The 21,245-nt window shown below is 43.4% G+C and overlaps 1 pseudogene; it reads left to right on the forward strand.

The window, feature by feature from the left end:
• The first annotated feature begins 1,219 nt into the window (after positions 1-1,219).
• The window catches only part of LOC132097366 (12S rRNA N4-methylcytidine methyltransferase-like), a 96,910-nt pseudogene continuing 76,884 nt past the window's right edge, over positions 1,220-21,245 (forward strand).

The following is a 21,245-nucleotide window of genomic DNA, read 5'->3' on the forward strand; positions in this document are numbered from 1 at the left end:
AAGGGACGTGTGACGCTGCGACTGAAACAAAGCGATAGAGAATTTAATTCACAGTGGAATAAAGCATAACATTTATTCCTAAAATTAAAAGTAGAATTGCCAAATCATGTAAAATATGTCAGGTTTAAGTTATATAATTGTTATGAGTGCACTTTGAATGTAATTTCGTGGGATTTAATTTGTGCCATATTTATTCTTAATATGTGACCAAAATTAAAGCCCCAGTTACCTGTGACTCTCACAGTTGTGACCAGGGATTAAACAAATATTAAATATCTTTAGAAAAGGCATGCATCATCGAACTATGGATTAAAACACATTTAATGGGAAAATTGTGAATAAAATAGTGCCGCACATGCATTCACATAGGCTACATATATGTAAAACATCACTACAGAATACTGTCGAGATTTCTGAATAATGTTCCAAGATACATCGATTATATCTGATTTTAAATGCTTGTCCTGTTACCGGAGGAACACAAAAAAACCATACCATACCATAACGCTGAATTAAGGACCAGCCGTGATAACAGCGATTAATTGTTAATTCACAGCCTGCTGTGTTATTTTATTGGTTTACATTGTAAGTTGGATGTTTCCGAACTAATCTTTGACTATGGTGTATGGTGTTCGGAGTCTTATGTCTTTAAATGCATAACGTGTTGTCAGACATATCAAAAAGTAAATGTACTTCCTTTTAAATCTGACTATGATCCCGAAACATATCTCAGACAAACCCTGCCTCTGGCTTCTTGCATGTGGCCCTGTGTCTCTTCCCATGTTGCTGAGACATAAGTGTTTGAGAGTTAATAATAATGTTTAAATGACTTTTACATGTTCACAGCATATTTGCATTTTTAGTGTTTGTACTGTGAGTTTAAAATATCTCAGCTTCTAATTTAACTTTTAGTGAGTCCTACAAAGTAGGTAAGACAGATGTCAGGTTTGAAAACATGATTTTTCTTGGATTTGATAGCTTGTCAGTATTATTCTCGTGAAATATAGATACATTTGTCTGTTCTCTATTCTGCTCAGAACCCAAGTGCCTCTATATTGTAGTCGTTTCATGGTTGCACCCTGCAAACGGACTTTGGGAGAAGTTGTTCTTGACCACAACTTCAAAATGTTCAGGCGATGCTGGAGTACGTTGTGGCATCCAGTGAGGCACTATACTGGCAGTGACTTCAAGCCCTGATTCTGTGTTCAGCAATTCGGAGATGTCATCCCAAAGTGAGAAACCCTTTCACACACCAGTCATGGCGAAGGAGGTGTTGCAGTTTTTAGACATCAAACCAGGGCAGGTCGGTCAGTTCTTCATCAGGAATCAGCTTTCACTGAGTTTAAATGTTTACACTTACAATTAGTGAAGTGACATACAGCCAAGTATGGTGACCCTCATGAGTTCATGAATTCATGCTCTGCATTTAACCCATCCAAAGTGCACACACACAGCAGTGAACACACACACACACCATGAACACACATCAGGAGCAGTCGGCAGTCATTTATGCTGCGCCACCCAGGGAGCAGTTGGGGGTTAGGTGCCTTGCTCAAGTGCACCTCAGTCATGGTGTTGCCAGCCCAAGACACAAACCCACAACCTTAGGGTTAGGAGTCAAACTCTCCAACCATTAGGCCACGACTTCAATTCAATTCAATTAAAATATATTAGACCATTAGAATGACTTCTGAAGGTGACACTAGACTCAGGTAATGACTGCAAAAAATTCAGCTTTGCCATCACAAGAATAAATACAAATTTTAAAATATATTGAAATAGACTACAATTATTTATTTTTTTATTGTATTTTTAATCAAATAATTGCAGTCTTGGTGAGCACAAGAGACTTCTTTCAAAAATCTTAATTATTTCAACCTTTTGAACAGTAGTGTATGTTTAGTAATTAAGTCTGGTTTCATGAGAAAAGATTGTAAAATATGAAATGCATAAATGAATATCTGATCTAAATCAAAATATTGGTGCAAAAATCTTTTTTTGACTTTTAGTATCATCAGAAATCATGGGATTCGTGACATGTTTAGATGGAAATAATTAATGAAGAAGAACATAACGTGCATCCTTTTTAACTCCTACACAGGGTGCAACATTGAACTTTTGTGTTTGTGTATTTGTGTATGTATGTGGGAAAACCTGGAGGTGGAATGTTGACTTGTCATCGCCTCTGTTAACCACATGCCGTCTTGACTAGAAAAAAAAAAGTTGCACGTCACCAAAACTTTTAGGATTTGTTAACTGTCCCCTTTTGGAAAGGGTAGGGAAGTTTGCAGTGTGCTCACAGACCTTGGCGTACTCTAACGTGCTAGCAGGCCAGATGGGCATGAGTCAAAGGGCCTTCTGCTCTAGTGGGCAGAATGAGATGGGCATCACTGGTCCTACGGTTTAAAGTGTTGCTCATACAGGTGGGGGCTCCGGGTCAGTGACTGAGTCAGTGATGGCACCACTGTTGGGTTTTTGGCAGAACGTTTGGCGCCACAGTACTGCACCACTCCTGACTAAGGTTTGCACCTCTTAACTTCACTATCCGCCCATGGGCCAACTGGTGCAGAGACAGCCTGCCAAAGGCCTGCGTTTAACCAAATAATCAAATGAAAAAATAATTAAGACCGTCTGTGCTTCAATAAGGAATGTATGTCACAGATGTGTTTGTGTATGCAGCGGGCTTGTGCGTCATTTAGAACTGAACCAAGAATGCTTTTTGTATTCCACTTTGCTTCTTCAAATTGAACTGAATTAGCAAAAGGGAACTAGAATTGAAATGAAAATTCATAAAACTTAAATTTTTCAAATAAGAAATTTTGTGAAGATAAACTTTGAATATTGGCTTGATGTCCTTGTTTAGAAGTAAAAAAAAAACACCTTTATAAGTGTTGGTAGCACTTTTTAATATAAATAAATAAATTTGTTAACATATAGCTATCATGAGCTAGCATTGAACAACCTTTTCTACTGTGTGTATTAATCTAGTTTTATGTTAGTGTTTATATATATTATATTTTTTTTATTAGTAATTCACATTTTTTCATAACATTAATGATCTTTTGTCATCTTTTTATGATAAAATGATTAATATTTGTAGAAATTAAGTTAGTAATTAATATATTGTTAGTACATAGTACTTAATGCATGTTAAAAAAATCAACCCTTCTTCTAAAGTGTTCTCTAAACCTTCTTCTCCACATTTTCCACAAATTACACATTCAATTTCTTTAAATTGCAATTATGTAAATTTCTACTCCTGTCATACCAATTTAAATTCCATTTCATTGTGGCCAAACAAATTTAAATTCACACAAATGAACTGAAAGGGAATCAGTTCTTTAAATTCAGAATTTCCCAATCATAGAATGTTAATTGTTTTTTTGGCAAAAGAGCTCCTAGTATAATTTCTCCTACCAGAGAATGGGGCAAAAGGATATCAGAACATGCTTTTAAGTCAGTTTGTTTTAAAATGAAATTATGTACAGTATATACACAAACAAGTTCTCATTCTAAATCTAGGTTTTGGCCGATGAGAGTAAACTGATATGTGGAGAAATGATTCAGGTATTTTAAATGCTGTGTCATACTGATTTAATGCTAGGTGGTAGTTACAGGATTTCAAGATGTGCTTTTACTGCCATGGCTTCAGCCTTCTAGTCAGATGTATTTTTTATAGCTTGAGGCCTTTAGTATCAAAACCTAGAAAGCAAGCAGCAAATTGGTAATTATTAGAAGAGCATGAACCAGATTCCCCCCCACCCATTTAACAATTTAGCTTCCTTTATTATTACACTGACAGACAGCCTAATAATTACTGTTAGTCAAACGCTTACTGTGACTGTTCAGAGGGATCACTCTAATATTTTGATCTGCCATTGTAAAGCAATCAACCCCACTGCAGAAGCTCTCATCCAACGAGGCAGGAGTGAGTATGAATGGAGCTCTTAGGCAATCAAAGAGTAAACGCTACAATTACACCAAAGTGGGTAAATGTAGGCTTTCAGCCAGCCGCCACCTCCTACGCAGCACAGGTGAAGGGCTTTCACGCATCACCCCTTGGCACAGCAGCTGCAGAGTAGAGATCTCACTGACAATCCATCAAAATTTGTTCCGTTAGCGGGATTGCCCTTGAATGCTCTGTGATGACATATGGTCTTTGCTTTATTTATTTGACAACATTTTGCTTCTATACATCCGGTTCAGACCACATCATGGTTTCTTTTTTATTGAATATTAAATGTATTCCCGTGCTCAAATTTCAGAAGGGTTACTCAGCCACACTTTACCTGCAATTGGATAATTACCACAAAAAAATCCAGAATGAACACTTTGACAGCTGCAGACTTTTTCTCATTCTGCTTAAGGGTTTTACCAACGTGTGTCGTGGCCAAGTTTCCTATTGCCATGGGAACTGTTGAAACAGTTGGGGGAAGGTTACCCATATTTAGCTTACCACCCAGAGCCATTACAAAACAGTTTTTAGTGATTCCCAGCCCTGTTTTGGCTGATTTCAAGCATGAAACTGTACGGCCTTTAGTACTTTCCTGTAGAGTGCAAAGGTGACCACTCACTTTTTTTTTCTACAGCCTTGTTTCTGTAGTTATTTTATTCCAATTCCTTCCTAAGTTTTTGTTGTGCAATTTATTTTCTCCAGCAGGCATTTTCAAGAAATTTTATAAAAAGTCCTTGGACCAAAACAACTAGGTCTGAGATGAATCATAAGATTATGACATTTGATTCAAAGCAAGAAACTACCTGAAAGTCAGAAAAAGACAAAGTCCAAGATCAAATTTTTTATGATATATTACATAATTGAATCATAAAATGTTACAATGTAAATACTTTTAATGTAAGTTAAATCACAAATCTTTTTGTATGGAGAAAATGAACGGGTTTGGTTTGTGCTCTGTTGAAATGTGAAGATAGATGTCACAGCACAGATATCAAAGTGTGTAAAAGTAGGAACAATGAATATTATACGAAATCATAGTGACCTGTGATTTCACATTCTCATTTTGTTAGTTTCATGAACCTGTTTTGTGTCTTATTATAGAAACCTCCATTGATGGAAAGAATGAGTAGAGGGCGAGAGGAAATTCTTTGTTAATTCTTTCTATTCTCTCTTATTCTGGCCTTTTTCACCTTCCACTTGTCCATAGATTAACCAAACTAGAGCAGCCTCATTAGCCACCAAATTAGCCTTGAAAAAATTACATTTGGTACAATTGGATATTCTATTCACCTTGAATTGCAGATTCACTTTGCCAGCTGGGTAACCATTTTACACTAATTATCTTAGCCATCAGGATGCGATTGTGGCATTTGGCTAATTGAATAATGAGCAGTTTGAATCCTACAGTTTGATTAAAGGGGTGTAATGTGGAAGCCATTTGAGAATGACAATAGCAGCGGAGTAAAAGACGGCGGAAAGGCGTGGGAATATCCATATGTCTGAGGGGAACATGCATGCCCGTCCACATCAGACCTACAGCTGTGTGTAATACTGCACTGTATGTGACCTATCTGACCAAGAAATGATGCATGCCTTGCTCCCTTCTGTTTGAACATTAGTTGAAGATTGGTTTAAATGATTCGTTCAGTTGGATTAGTTTTTTCCGGCTGTGCGTGTGTGTAGGGCGATGGGATAGTTTGCGTTAAATGAAAATTGAAGTGAGACCAATTTCATTTTTACTTCATTTCATTTTCCACCTTTACGTCTCTGTCCCAATCTTCAAGTGCACATGGAGCTTAACTGAGAGTAACAGATTGATATGAGGAAGTTCACAGGTTCAGCGTTTTCATTCCATGTCATTTCAGACCAATTTCAAAACCAGATGTGACCCTTTAGTAAAGATCCTCTTGCCGTCTCATAGTGTCAGTGCCAACTAGAAAGGCCAGAAGGCCTGTATACATGTGTTACCATTAATTTATCCCTGGCTTTTCATGCAGGCCTACTAACATTACAGATGCATCTACATTTATGTATTGTCTTCTCAGTTTTTGTTATGAATTTCATTAACAGGATTTAGTCACATCTCATCATCTGAACACTGACATTTCAAAGGAGAATAGGTTCGAGAGGCAGGACAGAGGCTTGGCATTTCATGGCAAATGGGCATTGTGGGACTTTAATGTGATGCAAACGATATTAGAGTTATCTATACCATATATCTGGACCATATTGGTTATGCAATATTAGAGATTTTAATTTAACAGTTGATTTTTGGATATGAAATCCAAAAATAGTTTGCTATTTATTTCCTCTAATTTTACTCTTTCATTCAACACTAATTTAATAACACTGTTAATGTTTACCAAAGTCTAACATTTATTTATCATAGTTGTTTTGAGGGGGAGGGGAGGTTAACGATTTTGATGAAAGATTACTAAGTCATATGAATTTTTTTATTTGTGGAGGTCAGTGTTGATATAGTTGCGGGCTGCCACAAATAAATCAGTTTATGGGAAACACTGTATTTCCCAATCACTCTGCTTATCTCCCATTGGTTGGACAAACAAACTGCCCCACCTCCAAATAACGCTATTGGTTGAGCCAGTGTTGCTATGTCAGGCCGCTCCAACATAAAGAGATATGTTGTGACTAAGGTTGTCCCTGTGCATTAAACTGACTTAGGAAGTATTTTAACTTTAAACTCCACCTCACCCCCTCAACCCCAGCTGAGGAGCATAATGGTGTTAGAATGTCCTGAGGTGAGCTTTTTAACAAAAGGCTCATTCTTATTGACAGTTTGCAATGTGCATTTCCCTCCAGTTTCCTTGGTGAAGGGGCATATGTTATTGTCTATTAAATTTATACACTGCGATCTGGTGGGCCCAGTCGCAGGATCTCACCAAAGGGCCTTTTTACTCTGTGACGTCCACCCACGACCTAGCCAATCTCCTGTGATAGATTCCAAGTTACCGGCTTTCCCCTGGAGCCTGCCCACGAACAACTGAAGCCAGCCACTGCTTTATTCATGTCCTGTCTCATTTAGTGGCCCTGCTCTTAGTGCCTGGTGACACACATTTACACACCCACTCAGTAAAGACACACCCTGACAGGAAGTGATTTGTTTTATTGCCAGTCGAAATCTCCAACACCCCATTTTTCTGGTTTTTACCATCTTGTCCCCTCCCTGTGGAGAGTGTCTGATCCAGGCAGTTGGACAAGCGGGGATGGACACAGCCAGGCATTGGGGAATCCTCTGCTCTGGCTCTGGCTTTGTCACCCGGGAGTAGGGATCGCAGCCAAGGGAGATTAATGAGCTGTCAGTCTGGAGAACGGGGGAGGATTCTGGAATTGGCTGAAGTTACCTTTTGGTCTGATTTGGGGTCAGTTGAACAGTTTGTTTTTCAATGATTGAGAACTGGATGGTGGTAATGGGATGAGCTTAGAGTTGCATAAACCACGGAGACCAGTGATAAGTGACCCTCTGACAAGATGCACATCATGGCCGCACCTTCTTTTCTCCTCTTTCACTGAGGTAGAATATCACCTGCTGTCATTTGTGTGCATATCTTTTGTTCACACCACCAACATGAAGATTCTTTTTTACTTTTTTTGAGGGGGGCACTGCAACAGGTTACACCTAAATATAAAGGGATAGTTCACCAAGTAATGGAAACTAATTTTATCACCTTCATGTTGTTCCAAAAATTATTTGTTTTTGAGTCAATGTGGTCCAGAACAACACAGAACCCTATTGAGTTTCATTGTGTGGACGTCTTCTGTGTTCCACACAGGTTTGGAAGAACACAAGGGTGAGTAAATGATGACAACATTTCATTAATGGGTGAACTATCCCTTTATTACTTTGTGTAAAATAATAATGAATGCCATGGCCGACCGTGAATGACCCGATGATGGCAATAAGCAATGCTGACGCCATAGTATTTATCAACAAGCCATGACGTCAGAGCATTGACATTACATTTTCATGTAATGTTACACTTGCACCGGTCATGCATGGCAAATAGGTCCGTGATCTTAGGTAAGGTGCAGACGGCATTCTCCTGGTGGACATGTTGTACTAGGGATATTTCTGCTCTTTCCTGGTAAGCCGTTGTCTCCTCCCTTAGCTTGTGGCAGTATTTTTTTTTTTTTTGAGTAGTGTGGCCCACTGAAAGACGAGGCTGGTGAATAATTGATCTCTGTAATTAAACACTCCGGCAAGGGATGGCAGAGCTGATTGACGGCCAGATATTAAGCCCAAGCCTCGTAAGGTTGCAAGTTTAGTCTGGGGTTATCAGTGGCCATGAGCAAAGTCTCTCTCTGTCTGTCTCTCACTCTCCCTGACTTCTCATTACTCTCATGAATAAACAATTGGGCCGTGGTGGTGGGGGCGCAGTATGAAAGAGAGTCCGTGACATCATTAGCCAAATGTATCATGGCTGTACCAGGTGGCTAAGCTGGCACAGAGGGGACAGCCTCTTAGTGGGTGCTCAGCTGAGACCCTCAAGCATTCTGAGTCTCCACGGCAACACACCCGTTGAACCCCCATCCCCAGGGCGATGCTGGTCACTTTTGCACTTCCTGTATGTATATCTGTAAGAAATGCACTGTTCTAATCCTCTACAGGAAATGCAACTTCTAAAGCAGCCCTTGAACTTTGATTTGCCTGTCATTTGTTATCTTTTTTCTATTATTTTTTATTTTTTTTAAACGCTGTTCTCGCTTCAGGGACCTGGGGAAAAATATGTGAATATTGCGGCATATTAGTCACAGTGCAGAGTGTCACTCTGCAGCTCTGTAGGTGAAGCGAAACACCTACTCCTTTGATGGTAAATAACTCCAACAATGATGTGAAGGATAATTACACTAATGATGCAAGTAGCTCCTCGTGGGAGACTTAAAAAAAAAAGCCTGAAGTTGAAGAATGGTTTCTGGAAACCCACACCTGACTGCTAGCTTTAATAACTGATATTTAAGTACGTGGTCTCCATCCCAACAATATTGCTGAAAAGTGGGGAAAAATAAATAAAGTGAAGCCTCTCCAAGACACGGGAGTTATTTCTGAGGGTTTTATAACAATATTTACATTTGCACATACTGGGTAAGCGTGGGCTTGCTAATCAGATGTATGCCCCTTGGACAGCTGGATAGAGCGATGACTCATCACAGCAACATGGCCTTGATTGGGGTTTGCATGAAAGCTCAGAAACCACAGGCAGGCCATTATTTGAATTATGATTTTCCGTAATTTATTGCACCAGATTTTCATACAGAAGCCTGACTAGTCAGGTTGTCGAGCGTCATGATCGCATTTAATGCAGGTGCACTAATAAGGGCGTTGGGGTTAAGAGCAACTCTGGATGTTGTTTTACGATGCAGAAATATTTGTTCTTTGCTAAACACTTTCACAGATGCTTCCTCACTTATGAGAATGAGGCTCCGAGAATAAAATGCATTATTGTTATCCACCCTCACACCGTCTCACACATGTCAAACACACCGTAAGCAGAGATTTTGAGGTGGGGATACAACTTTGAACAAAAGCTAATTTTAAAGGATGCCTATACGCAACTATACGCAATATGTGACTGCAATGCTTTCAGAGCAGGATACTTGCAGAGTGTCTTGCTGATTCTGAGTGTTATTTAGCGCCACCGATCCCATGCTGGGGAGCCAGGTGTCAATAGGCATAACAGTTTGTGTCCAGGGCCGGAAGCGCAGTTGCTTCACAGAAGGTCAGATAGCCTATACTTCTTTTTCTTTTTTTCTCCCTTGCTTCATTTTTAATCACTGGTAGATCTCATTCAGCAGACACTTCTTCCCCTGAAGGTAGGGTAGACAAGGAGAAAGGAAAAAAATAAAATAAAAAACATATAAAGTTTTTGTGCTTTATGAGTCAGCTTCCTGACACAAAGCCTTCCTGCCGTGGCCTAGACTAACTGATTGAAAGCGGTTTCTGAGTAAATTAAAGTGCTGATGCATCTGACTGATGGACATAATGAGTTATTTTGTATACGTCTGTCACAGCAAAATATGTAGATCTATATGTGTTGATGTTCTTGTGTTGACTCCTGTTTTAAAATAGCATGTCACCGGGTCCTGTTGATTCCTGAATGGATGGATGTAATAGTGATGAGGGCCCATTCTGGTTTTATGAGTGACAGGAATTGTAATGTATGGCGCTTCATTTTGTGGTTGTGATGCAGGTGCCTTGGTTGGTTATATACCACTTTGTTTTGAGAGGTATAGATGGCTTGAGGGCAGAGAGTTAAACTAGGGCTGTAAGAAAAACCTTTGTAAACCCTGCAGCTAAAAGATTATGTTTTTGGATATATATATATATATATATATATATATATATATACAGTATGTAGTGGCGTCCTAATTATATGCCTAATTATCACAGTCTTCATTATGACAAAAATGCACATTTACGAAATGAAAGATCTCTCTTTATATCCTTATATTTGTCTGAATTTTCTTTCTTTTTGTTTTGTTTTTCTCTCGGCTGTTGCATCAAGTGATAGAACGTCCAACTGTTTATTTATTTTTCTTCTTTTAGATTTTTCTGTTTTAATTAAAATATCACAATTAAGAAGTCAAAATACTCTAGTGTACTGTGAAATTTGTAAACTCTGTAAACTCTAACATACCCATGTTGTTTGTATAGCCTACAACTATGTAGATATGTATCTGACAAGCATATACACACCCAGACCAGGCATGCGTATGTATTTTTCAGTGAAAAGACTCTGGTTGTGTTTTATAAGTGAGGAGTGTTTGAGTTACAGGGCATGGGCCTCTCATCTGCTTTGCCTGAAATGGAAGCGGTCGAGAGACATAGATAGAAGCTCAGGGGTCAGGTGGGCTGTATGCATTACCCTGTGCAGTGCTGGGTTTCACCTGATAGACCTCACCTGAAAAAAAAAAAAAAAAAAACTAAAATTAAGAAAATGACGCAGCAGCATATGTGTTGATTTGTAATTTCTGGAAATATTTGAAATTTAGGGATGCACAATATATTGGTACCATATTGATTATTAGACTTTTGGAAACATGTATTTATATTGACAACTAGATTAACTACGCTGTCATTAACGCTCACTTAAAGTTAATCTTTAAAAACGTACTCGGTTTTTAACGTAACCTCGGTTCTCTCTAGACGAGCGAACGAGTACTGCGTCTTAGCTAAGACGCTACGGGAAAAGTCTCTTTTCACGAAATACTGAATCAAAAAATTATTCTTAATTTTGTATTTTTGTAAAGCGCATTTGCAGCAGTACACAGCCATAGGCGAGACGGCTCGTTCGCTCATTGGCTTGTTCTGCGGCAACTGCACAGCCTATCGAGCGCAGGCTGATGCAACATCAGACCAATAAGGTCTGAACCCGCCGAAACGGGTGTGGCCCAACCTATAAAAGGAGCTTGAAAAGGCTGACTCACCTGATTTATTTCATCGCCGAAGCGAACCAGAGTGAATCGTGCGCACGACAGAGAACGCAGTACTCGTTCGCTCTTCTAGAGAGAACCGAGGTTACGTTTAGTAACCGAGTACGTTCTCTTACGAGAGCTCTCTCGTACTGCGTCTTAGCTAAGACGCTACGGGAACCCAATGTAAAACGCCGTGCGCGCAGGGATCACACACCAATAAACCTGAAGCAACGCCCAGGATTTACAGTGCACAGTCACCTGAGGGACTCACAGAGAGTCCAGGACAGAAAAGGGGGAAAGCCCTCTGTCCCATATCTAGCAGCATCCGTAGATGCGGCAATATGACATCACACAGCCGAGGCAAAGCCTGACCAATGTGGCAATGCGGGTCTTACGCAATACTGCCCATATAACAGTCGGCAGCGCATAGCGCTCATGAACTCAGAATTCCCCTCAGGGCACTGATTCGACTATACCAACAGCAGCCTTGCTTGCAAGGCGGGAACCTCCAGGTTATAGAACCTGATAAATGTAGCCCAACCTGCCGCCATACATATATCCTGCAAGGAGATCCCAGTAGACCACGCCCACGACGAGGCGACGCCTCTTGTGGAGTGTGCTCTGACGCCCAACGGGCACTGAAGGCCCCTGGAAGCGTAAGCTAACGCTATCGCGTCAACTATCCATCTGGATAGAGTCTGTCTCGAAACAGCCATTCCCTTGGAACGTCCACCGAATGAGACAAACAGCTGCTCCGTCTGCCGAAAGGCAGTAGAGCGAGACACATAAGCTCTTAAAACCCTGACAGGGCAAAGAAGACTCGAGTCTCTATCCTCTCCTGACACCGGCAGGGCAGACAGGGCAATAACCTGAGCCCGAAACGGCGTGTTGAGGGATTTCGGCACATAACCGTGCCTAGGTTTGAGTATGACCCTTGAGTCATTAGGCCCAAACTCCAAGCACGACTGGCTCACCGAGAGCGCGTGCAAATCACCCACACGCTTCACCGAAGCGAGAGCCAACAAGAATACTGTCTTGAACTACAGATGCTGAAGGCTAACCGATTGGATAGGCTCAAAAGGGGGACCCTTCATGGCCTCCAAAACCGCCGCAAGGTCCCACATAGGGACTGACGGAGGTCTGGGAGGATTCAGCCTCCTAGCTCTTCTGAGGAACCGGATGACCAAATCATTCCTTCCTATTGACTGACCGAGCGCTGTTTCAGAAAACGCTGCGATGGCCGCCACATAAACTTTGAGCGTGTATGGGACTCTGCCCTTATCCAACAGCTCCTGTAGGAAGGAGAGAACCTCCTTCACCTCACAACTAAGGGGTGAATATCCTCGAGCTGTGCACCAGCTGGAGAACACCGACCACTTTGAGGCATACAGACGTCGTGTCGACGGAGCTCTAGACTGAGTGATGGTATTCAGCACTCCCACTGCGAGATCAGCGGGTAACCGTTGAGCGCCCACACATGGAGGGACCACAACTCCGGTTGAGGGTGCCAAATCGAGCCCCTGGCCTGCGAGAGGAGGTCCCTCCTCAACGGTACAGGCCACGGGGCGACATCTGCTAACTGCATCAAATCTGGGAACCATGGTTGGTTCTTCCAAAGAGGTGCTACAAGCAGTATTGAACATCTCGTTTCTCTCACCCGTTCTATCACCTGCGGAAGGAGGGAGACGGGAGGGAAAGCATAAAGCGGGCAGCACGGCCATTCCCGTGACAGCGCGCTTTCGTTCTTGGAAAAGAATGCAGGGCAGTGAGCGTTTTCGTGGGACGCGAAGAGGTCCACCTCCGCCCTGCCAAATCTCTCTCACAACAGCCGGACTGTTTGCGGGTGTAGAGACCATTCGCCCGTAGGAACATTGCCTCTGGACAGCCTGTCTGGACCCAGATTCTGTAGCCCAGGCACATGCACTGCCCTCAGCGAACGCACGTTGCGCTGAGCCCAAACCAGGAGGCGTTCCGCTAGCCTGTACAGGTTTCGGGACCCGAGACCGCCCTGGCGATTTATGTAGGACACCACAGACATGTTGTCCGAACGGACTAAGACGTGGTGATCCTTGATTTGGGGACAAAAGCGCATCAGCGCGTTCTCCACTGCCAGCATTTCCAGACAGTTGATATGATGGAGCTTTTCCCATTCTGACCATAGGCCAAAGGACGGTCTGCCCTCGAGCAGCGCTCCCCATCCCGAAGTGGAGGCGTCCGTCGACACCATCTTCACATTCGGGGAAGTCCCCAGGCTTACACCTGATCGGTACCAGCCGTTCGCTGTCCAAGGTGCCAGAGCTGTGACACAGCTCTGGTTGACCTTGAGATGCAGCCAGCCAGACGCGCGTCTTCAGCCAGAACTGCAGGGGGCGCATGCGGAGCAGGCCCAGCTGCAGAGCCGGAGATGCTGAGGCCATGAGGCCCAGCATCTTCTGACAGTGTTTGAGCGACACGGTCGCGCCGCAGCGGAAAGAACTCGCTGCGCGCTGAATGCCCATCACGCGCTGTGGAGACACCCGCTGTCATGGAACACTCGTTCAGAACTATACCCAGAAACAGAATCGTCTGACTAGGGTTCAGCGAACTCCTCGCCCAATTGACACTGAGGCCGAGCTTCTCGAGGTGATCGAGTAAAATGGCCCTGTGGTCCATGAGCTCCGCTCGTGATCGGGCCAGAACCAGCCAGTCGTCCAAATAATTCAGCACTCGCATGCCTCTGAGTCAGAGAGGAGCGAGCGCTGCATCCATGCACCTCGTAAACGTACGAGGAGCCACGGACAAGCCGAACGGCAGGACTGTAAACTGGTATGCCTGACCCTCGAAGGCGAATCTCAAATATCGCCTGTGGTTTGACGCTATCTGTATTTGAAAATACGCGTCCTTCAGATCTATTGACATGAACCAGTCCCCTCTGCGAATCTGCGCTAGGAGCTTCCTGGTCGTAAGCATTTTGAAACTGCGTTTCATCAATGCCTTGTTCAGCTGTCTTAGATCCAGTATGGGCCTGAGACCCCCGTCTCTCTTGAACACCAGAAAGTATCTGCTGTACAGCCCCCCCTCGCTTTGAGCTTGAGACACAGGCTCTACAGCCCGTTTGCTCAACAGTTTTGATATTTCGGCCCGAAGTACGTGTGCTACTTCTGTTTTGACCGTAGTTTCGATGCGCGCTGAAAAGCGCGGAGGGCGTCGAAAAAACTGTAGCGATTAGCCTCTCTTTATAATGCCTAGCACCCAATCCGAAACCCCTGGAAGCGCTGACCATGCATCTGCATGAATGGCTAAGGGCTGTGTAAAGGAAAAAGGGTCAATTTAACTCAAAGGGAATCATTTAAGATTTTAAAGGGAATTTGAACAGAATCACTGTTTCACGGCTGATCACTGAGACGCTCTGCGATTCACTGAACGAGCCGTTTAACATCAAATCTGCGCTGGATATTAATATCCAAAGTATAGTGAAAACACTATCAATTAGCACAGTAACAAGATCGGCAGTTTAAGACATTAACTTGTAAGCACAAAACACAAGATACTTCTCTTTTCAATATGAATAAGGCTTTATTATATAAATCTAAGACATATAAACTAATCTAACACATAAACGCACGCACGCACACATTCACACAAGTTGCAGGAAGATCGAAAGTTAGGGAAAGATGAGTTTAAGAGAATGGAAATGTGGAATCCCAAGTTTACAGCAATACGTTAAATTGCATAGACATGAACAACCATCAATCACTTAATTAGCCCTCGCATTGAGTTCCTCAATGAGGTTAAAATTATATTAGATACACCAGTAAAGGTCACCGTCTGGAGGTTACTTGCGTCTCCTGTGAAAAAGGGAGTCCCCTCTGTTGTCGTTGAAGGGGATTTTCCCGATGTCGCTGATTGGCTGGAAGTTCAGTAGTCGTTGAAGTGACGTCTTGGGAAACCCTGGTTGGGCGTTGGCTGAAGACGGAGTTGTGTGGGCTGGTTGAAGTTGAATGGGCACCCGAGGTCAGGCGTCGGAGACTCGACGTTACAAATCTTAACTCAGAACACGAAACTCTCAAACGGAAAAGAAAAGAAGTAAAGTTTGACGAGACTATAGGTGGTGTTTCTTCTCATCGTGGCTAAGTAGCCACAGTCGTGCAGGCTGAAGCACGCTGGGACCGACTCAAAGAACAGTGATGACAAACAGCATGGCTAAAAGCTAAAGCTAAGAAGCAAAGCTAAAAGCAGGCATGACTGATAGCAGAAGCTAAACGCTAGAGACTAAAAGCAGGCATGACTAGTAGCAGAAGCAAAGCTAACAACTAAAAGCTGGCATGACTAGTAGCAGAAGCAAAGCTAACAACTAAAAACTAGATTTTATGGTGTCCTGGGTATTTAAACTGGCCTGTTGGCCACACCTCAAAAGTTGTCTTGACCAATCAGATATAGTCTTGGCTCGGGGGTATCATAAATCATATGTTTATCTTACCAAGCATGTGGTCCGAATTTTCCCGCTCTTGCAGGGTATAATTTTGGACATGATTCCTATAACATATTTATGATACATTTGAGAAATATTTGATTGTCAGGACTATTTCAAGCAAGCAGATTCGATTACGTAGATACTAGACATGACTATGTATCCTTAAGCTATCCCATAGTTATTAAAAGACATAAACAATAAGTGATTATAACATGATCAAATGTGTGGGTTACATATAAATGAGTTAAGCGATGGACTGATTCATTTATAAGTCTTTTTGAGTTCATTCTGGTCCATATATATGTACAAAAGACAGTTTATTTGCCATTCTCTTGACAAAGACTTCTGTGGAGACCAGAGGTTCCCTTCCCCCTTAGGAATTTCAGTCTGGTTCTGTTAGGTGGGGGAAAGTCAATGGAAGTCTTTAACTCTCATGGGTTTACATGTGATGTCCAGCGTTGCATTTCAATTACGAACAACAAATTTGACAAATCTCTTCTCCGAATTGAAATTGTCAATAATTGTTCTAGTGGTGTTAATGATGAAAGCTGTTCTGTGAAAGCTTTGGTTGGTTGGTTATCTTGCTTGGGACTTGTGGCACAGAATGTTTTATGACTTCCTGAGGAATTCGGCTCATGTTTCAAACACAGCCCTGATCGACTCTTTAATTTGTCTGGTTCGAGTCATTTCTGCTACAGCTGGATGCGAAGCGCGCTCTTATGACTGGGCAACGGCCGCGCTCGGGTGTGCTGCGCATTTGAGGCGGGGAGCGCGCTGATCACAGCGGGCAGATCGCTCCTCCTCGACCCCGTCCCGGCGCTTAACCGACTGGGGGAAGGCTGAGCAGGTCCCTTGGGACTCGATATGTCTGCGAGTAACTGTGGGCTGCATATGTGCACATTTACCACTTTCAACTCGCTGTCTGCCTGTGCAGAGCGTACGTGCACGGGCCTCGTTTTTACAGAAGCCACGCGCCGTATGTGACATAGTGTATGTGGGCACTGGGGAGTGGGCACGTTTACTATGCTGCCCGCTCGACCGATCTGTGTCGATCTTATGTGCGCGAGCCCTGTGTGCAGGGCTGTGCTTACATGTGGAGATGGGCACTGAGGAGTGGGCATCGTCACTGCATTTATAGCACCATCGGCCGTGGCCGGACGAGCGTGCACGGGTTTTGTTTTTACAGAAACCACATGACGCGTGTGACATAGTAATTGTGGGTACTGAGGGGTGGGCACGCTTACTATGCAGTGTGCGCGATCGACTTGAGTCGCTTTTATGGGCGCAGGCCCTGTGTGCAGGGCTGTGCTTACATGTGGAGATGGGCACTGAGGAGTGGGCATCGTCACTGCATTTATAGCACCATCGGCCGTGGCTGGACGAACGTGCACGGGTTTCGTTTTTACAGAAACCACATGACGCGTGTGACATAGTGATTGTGGGCACTGAGGAGTGGGCACGTTTACTATGTAGTGCGCGTGATAGACTTGAGACGCTTTTATGGGCGCGGGCCCTGCGTGCAGGACTGTGCTTACATGCGGAGATGGGCACTGAGGAGTGGGCATCGTCACTACATTTATAGCACCATCGGCCGTGGCCGGACGAACGTGCACGGGTTTTGTTTTTACAGAAACCACATGACGCGGGGCGACGGCCGGTAGAGCGAGAACGGGGGTCTCGAGCTGCGTTGCTGAAGCTGTTGTGATAACGGCTTTTGTGTGCAGGCAAGCGGGCAACTGTGCAGGCTTGCGCGTTGCAGAAAACGCTGAGACAGTCACAATTCCTGGAACTGAAACAGCGGCGCGCTTGGGTGAGAGCTCGGCCACAGCGGAACTCGTACACCTGCGGTTCGATGAAGCAGCCATCGCGAGTAGTGCAGCCGCAGCGTCACACAGCAAGCTTTAGATGGCAACACCGCTTTTGCCGCCGTCCAGCAGAGGGCGGACAAAGGTGCGTCGCTATCGCGTGTGGAGAATGCTAGTGAGACAGACGAACGAGTTTGCGCTGAATATGGAGCGTTCCAAGCCTTCGCCACCTCTTTGTGAAGCTCAGGAAGAAATGAGGCGGGCTTTGAGAAGTACGCTCATCCGAAAGGAAAATACCATCCAGCCGGGAACGAGAGGGGGGGCGCTGGTGCAGCCCACTCGCGGCCGAGACTCATCGCGGCCAACGCGAGCACTCGCCCCGGCTCCTTCTCGATGTCAGCTCGTCTGCTGGGCTTCTGAGCAGAAGGCGCGAGATCCTCGGAGCTCGCACAGCCCTCACTGCCCGAAGCTAGCAGAGAGCGCGTGTCCTCTTCCCCCAACGCGGCCCTGAGATCGACTTCCTCGGACGACGCGCCGGCAAACAGCGGGCGCTGCCCACCGGGAAGCGATGCAGGGGGGGCCGGTGAAGCAGGGCGAACCGGCGAGCCCGATTGAGCTGAAGACGGTTCCGGAATCCGCTGGAATCCGCTTTTACGGCGCCTCAGCGCAGCGGAGAATGCCGGCTCAGAGAAAAAGGCCAGGCGAGTCCTCAGAGTCACCATGGCAACAGCTCGCAGTGAGGGCATCCGCCGTCAGCGAGCACGAGCGCTGCATGATCTTCACCCAGGCAGGAGACACAGATGACGTACCGGTCTCCCTCGCTGAGTGGGGCTCTGACGAGCCGCAGGAAGGCATCTTAAAAAAGACGCGAGCTCTTTTACGAGTGTGTGTCGCAGGGCGAACACACACACACATAAAGAACAGTTGGATATAACAGAATTGAAAGGATATAGGCGCCGGACAGCGCAGCAGGAACGGTAGTGGAAGGCGGCGAAGGCCAGCAGCTTCAGAATGGCTCGTCCCGCTGATATGCCTCTCAGACGGCGCTTGCTTCCTCCGTGATCCAGCGATGCGTGAGCTTCGCTGAAGAGATGAAAAATCAGGTGAGTCAGCCTTTTCGAGCTCCTTTTATAGGTTGGGCCACACCCGTTTCGGCGGGAAGTGGCAAGAAGGGCGCGAAGCTTATTGTTATTATTATTGGTCTGATGTTGCATCAGCCTGCGCTCGATAGGCTGTGCAGTTGCCGCAGAACAAGCCAATGAGCGAACGAGCCGTCTCGCCTATGGCTGTGTACTGAAATACAAAATTAAGGATAATTTTTTGCTTCAGTATTTCCTCAAAAGAGACTTTTCCCGTAGCGTCTTAGCTAAGACGCAGTACGAGAGAGCTCTCGTAAGAGAACACTCACATTGTTTAAATGTAATCTTTAGCATTATGCATTTATCTTAACCTCAAACCTAAATTGACTTGTAGATTAATTTTATTTTTGTAGTGTTTCAAAATTATAAAGACATTTTGAATTTTAAATGTGCAAAACTTATTGGTTATTGGCCATGACATGGCAATAATTATCTGTACTGACTGGAATTCTAATGTTTGTGCATCCCTAAAATGTTTGCATTCATCTTGAAACAGGCATAATTGCCTTTATTAAATCTAAATTATAAAATATTTCCATTTTGTGCAGGTCACACACATCAGTGTCACTAGTGCTGGTGACATGCTTGTCTGTGTCAGGAAAATAAACTCTTCAGGTGTGATGGACTCTTAACAGAAGAGACAGTGGAAATGTACTCTGAATTACCTGCACAGGTGGTAAGCTCAGGAGGGAGGGCCTAGAGCGGGTGAAGAAGTCTGTCAGCACTTCATGCTTGGGGTCCTTTGGGGATATACTCCACTATGAATGATGAGTCATATTTCAGCTACAGTTGAGAGCCAGGCATGTATAACTCAATGTTAAATTATGTGTTTACAATTCAGAAATTAGATTTTTCGTTTTTCGTTACTTTTAAATTGCATTTGGAAATGTTGAATTTTAAACAGTGAAACCCTTTACTATTTAATCCCATCAAATAATGAGAATACCAATTGACAAACACTCTTAAAGGGGTCATACGATGCTGCTAAAAAGAACATTATTTTGTATATTTGGTGTAATGCAATTTGTTTATGTGGTTTAAGGTAAAAAAATTTTATAATGCACATTATTTTTTCTCCTCTATTCCCCGCCTTTCTGAAATGCATTGATTTTTACAAGGCTCAAAGCTGATTGGCCAGCTATCTAGTGTGTTGTCATTGGCCGAATGCCTCAAGCATGTGACGGAAATGTTACGCCCCTTAATATACTATGCCGTCTCCCAGGCCAGCAGCACGAGACTCAGTCCAGCTGCTCTGCTCGTGCATATTCCATCATCTGTTCTCTTTTAGCAGCCAATGTACTGTCTGAGTAACTGAATAACTCGGGATATTGGTTTATTTCATGTCAGAGGGAGTGTAAGGCACATTTATAAACTGAATAACTTAAGCTATTTGTGGATCAGTGAGTACTGGAGACGCAACCCGTTTCAAACGATTTAGTTCGCTTTGGTGAACTGGTTCGACCGGTTCACTAAGAAGATCCAGTTAAATAGCAAAATTTGTTTGTGATCCAGACATTACAAGACGAGACAAAACCAATAAAACCAATTAATAATGAGGCATTTGTTGCATCCAGTTGGGACATAATTACTGATTATAATGACTTATACTGTCTTTTTACACATTGCATTGCATTCTGTATCATGCTGAGTAAAAATAAAACCATTTCTCCAATTGTGATTGGAGAAACAACAAACAAGCCTACTCTACACTGCTCAAAACTCGCGTTTAAATCATCAGTGGCAAATTATTTAAATATAAATAATGTACTTACAGGCTGTGAGTCAGAAGCACCAGACTGCCCTTGTAACATTTGAACTTCCCCACTTTATAGAAGCAGCCGTTGTGCCACAGACGCATTGCAGGCTACTGGTTCAGGAAACAGTCCTCATCCTCCATATTATCTTAATATTTGGATTTGACTGTTCTGGAACAGTGTTGAAGTACAACTTAACCACTGATTTCTAGTTGTGTCCTCTTTTGGAAGGCCAAACAATTAGTTTAGCTTTCACAATGAAACACACAGCGACTCTTTGTGTGAACATTGGCAAATTGTGTTAGAACGAGCCATTTTAGGGTGGTGTGTGTACAAGTCTTAAATTTTATAAAGAATATCTCTTTGGATTTGAGACTTTAGTCTTTGCAACTTTACAGATCTTCTTTATGCACCAAGAGCTCATAACACTCCAAAGGGAAAGGAAAATTGTAAATTGCATCATATGACCCCTTTAGAAATGAAGTTTCTTCAATTGTTCATTCTAGAATTTTAGATTCAGTAAATAATCCTTTTCAGAGAATATTGAAGGTAGTCATGATTTGCGGATTTGATTATGTTTCTGTGCTTTTTAAAGCACCAAAACATAGATGGTTTTCTAAAGTTCTTTAATTTAATATAGGTGGGTATAATACAGAGTTTACTTTTGGCCCATGGCCCTTAATCAAGTTTGATGTTTCCCCCCCTAGT

The sequence above is a fragment of the Carassius carassius genome, chromosome 2, assembly GCF_963082965.1.
Source record: "Carassius carassius chromosome 2, fCarCar2.1, whole genome shotgun sequence".
In the NCBI taxonomy this organism is placed as follows: Eukaryota; Metazoa; Chordata; class Actinopteri; order Cypriniformes; family Cyprinidae; genus Carassius; species Carassius carassius.